The 4,737-nt window shown below is 46.7% G+C and overlaps 1 pseudogene; it reads right to left on the minus strand.

Moving 5' to 3' along the window:
• Nucleotides 1–866: 866 nt before the first annotated feature.
• Nucleotides 867–4,484, minus strand: LOC119333197 (annotated as a pseudogene).
• Nucleotides 4,485–4,737: the final 253 nt, after the last annotated feature.

The raw sequence follows: 4,737 nt of genomic DNA on the forward strand, positions 1-4,737 counted from the left end.
ACGGCTTAGATCGGGGAGGAGGGCCCCTGCGCCCGGGGTCACCTGCCTCACCCAATGGAACGCGGGAGGGAAGGGGGCCTCCGCCACCGCTGTCAGCCGCTCGGGGCTTTGCCCGGCGGCCTCCTCCAACAGTGGCGGAGGGGAGGGGAGGGAGGGGTTGGGAGCCCGGCGATGGAGGGGCTAGGGTTTCGCCCGAGCCGCCCTAGCGGGGGGCGACACGGGGGACAGCTCGTGATGCTGGCAATTCATTCCATCTGCAACTGGCATGCTTTTATCTTAAAATGGGGGATAATTTTACTTCCCCGGCCTCTGCACCAACTAGGGATACATATGGCCATTTTAGTATGAGTACCAAGATAAACATGGTCCTCGGAATTTTTTAAATGAGTATTAAGATATTTTTTGATGAGTGGTTCCGCCACACATCAAACTTGATCCTCAATAAATGGAGGAAAACCCATGTGCATCACCTGTCAATTCTAGGAATTGAACTCGGGTCGTTAAGCTGCACAACCGCATGCCCAACCACTGAGCCAAGGCCGTTGTTGGGCCGTTCGCCCGGGCAGTTACTTGTGATCGATGTTCGTGCTTTATAATATAAAGCGGGGGAAAACCCTATTTCGTATATATAAGCATTTTATGTAGACGACAAAAGATTATACTCCTGCACACACAGCCGTTGTTTGTCGTACAAATGAGTCATACCGCTTTAAAACAAAATGAGCAACAAATTGAATATAGAACATTCAACACTTTGCCTAAAAAAACATTCAACGCCTCCGAAGACATTACAGATCGCTATGGATATGAACAGTTTAAAAAACTGTTTTGCCGCTGTGATATTTTAATCAAGTTTGCACGAGCTCTCATGACTTGTTAGGCATGGCGGTGTAGATGGTCTGCACCAGGGTGGCGGTGAGTAGAATGGCAGCGGCTGCGAGGGAGACGAATGCCCAGGGGTTTCTGAAGTGGGTACGCACTAGGGTGGCCCGCCACTTGTGCCACGGCTTCCCACAGTAGAAATTCACGTTGTACTGAACTTTGTGGAGACCATAGCACCGGCCTAGAAGTTGCCCTCTGGACAGAGTACCGTTGAACAGCTTCGCCGTCTTCTCGTTGCAGCCTATCATATTCACGAGGACTCCACTGGAGCTCAACGTCGCCACGTCCTTGGCCGAGACGATCATGTGGTCCATGCAGATCACATAGCCCGTCACGAGGTCGCCAGCGCCGACATGCAGCCTCTCGAACGCCATCAGGTTGAGGTACAGGCTCTCTGTACCGTCGTCCACCCTCATCACTGGCATAGTCAACACTCCGTGCTCGAAGTGAATGTCCCGCAGGTTGCCCCTCTCGCTCTTCCTGAATTTGATACTGGTGCTGAGCAACATTTTCGTTTGATACCAGCCTCGTGGATTTCTAACGCTGAGGGCATCATTTCATACTTGTACTCCCGCGATTTTTTGTAATCTCCATGCGCGCCGTAATTGTAGGTGAGGCTTCCATGATAAAGTTCGAGGGGGTGGAGCCTCAGAAACACGCTGGAAATGTCACGGCCTTCATCTGCCCGGCCTAGAAAACTCAGCACCATGAGGTTTATATCTATATCCATTGCAACCCCCTACAACCATCAAATTGGCGGATCAGCATGTGGGCCACATCAGAAAGAAAAACAATAACAATTCTCTCTAGTTATATGGAAATTATAGGATAAAGTCGTAAGAAAGTTATAGGATAAAAATTCATGTGTAAAGGTGCTTGCCACGATGTCACGACCTTCATGCAGCGCCCGACGTAGACATTCCAGCACCACACCATTCCGAAAATCTTGCTCTGGACCATGGTTCGCCTGCACCTATGGTTACACCACACATTTTTGAACACAAACATTGCGATGAGTAAGCCCTATATAGTGCTCCACGAAGGACTGAGATTGTTAGAAAAGATTAATACTTATAATTCTCTAATCAGCCTACTGACTTATTATTCCTAGGAATTAAAATAGCAATGCTTGCCACCTAACATCTCTCGACCGGCGCACAGTGTGGGCTCCACGGGATGCATGCATTAGAAAACATAATGTTTTGGTATGTATAAAATTTCTACCTCTGTGTTGGTTTATTAATTATGCTTCTATTTCTGGTCACATTTTGATCATGATTTTAACTAATAAAATATAAGTTACACATAGCAAAATAATATCATCGGAAACTATGTTAAAGTACGAGTTCAATGATACAATGTTTTGTGACATAGATTAACATTTTATTAGTTAAATATATGATCAAAATTTGTCACAAAATACAACGAGGACCAATAAACCAGGACGAAGATAGTTCTATAATGTTGTGTCTATATTATTTGTGAAATTGACATATCATAGACTAATTCCTTGTAAAATTAATCTGAACTCTTGGGTTTGGATTGCCTCAGGGCCGGTCCTGAGTTTTTGGGGGCCCGGGGCGAACCTAAAACTCGGGGCCGTTAATATACACCTCATAGTAACATCAATGAATATACTTATATATAGCATTACAAATAACATTTAACATTTAAATGCATCCAAAATCAGTATGATTATCCAGTAATTTATACTCTGAAATTACCTTAAAAAAATCTTCTAACACTCCTTGATGCAAAGTCACTTATGATGGGGTCGATGTCAATCTCATCCATTAATTTCTTCTCGATGCATAATGTAGCCAAACCATTTAATCTCTCTTGAGTTATTGTTGATGTCAAATAATTCTTCAATTATTTCAACTTCGGAAAGCTTCTTTTGGCCGATGTGGCCGTCACAGGGACAGTAAATAAGATGCAATAAGCAGATATATTGGTATAACTTCGAAAAGCTTCTTTCGGCCGATGAGTACTTCTCTCACATGCCCGAAAATTTCATCAACAGTAGCAAATTGTGCCTATGCATCTGATGAATTACCGAGCAACTTACTTTGTTCTCGCTGATGTTGGTGTCGACATTTTCTTCTTCTGAATTCCCATTAGTCTGTTGCTCTTCCCGAATGGCAACGATCACCTACTAGTCATCTGGGTTTATCAAAGCAGTGGAAGCACCAATATCAGTCTTCTTGAAAAAATTGTGAATATGTGTGCGCTCTGATTGTATCAATTTATCCACTTCCTTCTTCCTTTTTCTTTTATGGCTACCAGATGAATTTGTCCAGTTGCTAGACGACATGATTAACACACACAATGCTGAAAACAAAACAGTTTGTTGCATCAATGATCAATTGTTGAACGGTGCCGGCTATGCAACCACAGAATTTATTGTATCAACATTATATGAATATATACCTCTGTTCCTGAATCCTGGCGATTGAACTTCAGTGCGTCTGCCTATAAAGCACGGCAGCAGTGTAGCGCTTGGAGTCTGCAGAGGATTGAGAGAAGATCAACTGAGCAAAGGCCAAAGGGGCGTGATGATGGGGCCCCAGAATTGAAATCTGCCGCGTACATAACCGGATTAGTAAGGAAATTACCAGGGGACGACTGAGAGGCTGGAATACATGTACGGCATCGAGCGTCGGCGGCCTAGGGTTGCGTCTGCGTGATGGAACAGAATAGGAAGGGAACCGTCAGAATCGGATCGATCGCTGATCCTTTTTTCTCGCGATCCCTCTCTTTTTTATGTGAACGAACCGCTGGCTGCCTTGCTCGCTAGCTTTTCCGAGGAAAACAAATCGATCGATCGACCTGCTGCTCCCTACGCGCGTCTACAGCATGGGCCATAGGGGGGCCCTGAATTTTGGGGGCCCGGGGCGGCCGCCCCCCCCTGCCCCTCCCCTGGGCCGGCCCTGGATTGCCTTAGCACTATAGCATGGATATAAATTTATTACTAGAAACTAATGGAACAGATATGTGGTATTGAAGTGGAGTACCGGACTGTTATTAGGACGCACAACACCCAGGATCTTCTTGAGAACAAGCAGAGGCAGCTGGTTCTCAATCAGTAGCATGTCAGACCGGAGAATGGGGTCTATTTGTTCTCTGCCACTCCTGCTGAAGACGGGATCATGCAGCTTGTAATCCTGGAAAGGTGCACTAATAATCTCCAGAAGGAAGCAGCCGTCCGTGAGCATCAGGTCGACAAAGCTCCGTCTGTTGTTCCGCCACTTCATATGGAGATCCTTGCCGTATGCTGCCTCGAGCTCCTCTGCCACGTCGCCGATGGCAGAGATGAAATCCTGGAGCGGCTTCTGGCTCCGCTTAATCAGGTGCACTAACGCGCGTCCCTTGTGCTCCTCCATGGCCCGCAGATTGGAGTCGCCGTGGTGGAAGGGCCCCAAAGACACTAGCCGCGGCCGGTAGGCTTTGGTGTTGGTGCCCTTGAGCCACTGTGGTACCCGGTAGATGGATTGCGCCTCCCATCGCTTTTCCTCCATCCTCCTGGAGTAAGGATCGTCGTCTGCCAGCATCTTCTCCATGTCCACCACCCAGCTGGAGGTATGCCGCTCCTCGCCGCCCATTCGGTTCTCTTCTTCTGTTGTCATCTGATTGACTCGTCGTCTGTCTTCCTTCTATACATACACAGAACGGCAATGAAAAAGCACACTCTTCAGTGTGAATTAATCAGTCGCGCATCCATGTAACTACCCCTGGTCCTGTGAGAGTGCAGCTGCGCAAGGAGACCGCGAGGTAGAGAAAATAATTCAGAGAAAAAGTATTAAGGTCAGAGAGAGAGCATTTCTCTGTTCAGAGGAAGAGGAATAATTACAGCAT

Source organism: Triticum dicoccoides, chromosome 7A (genome assembly GCF_002162155.2).
Source record: "Triticum dicoccoides isolate Atlit2015 ecotype Zavitan chromosome 7A, WEW_v2.0, whole genome shotgun sequence".
NCBI classification, from domain to species: Eukaryota; Viridiplantae; Streptophyta; class Magnoliopsida; order Poales; family Poaceae; genus Triticum; species Triticum dicoccoides.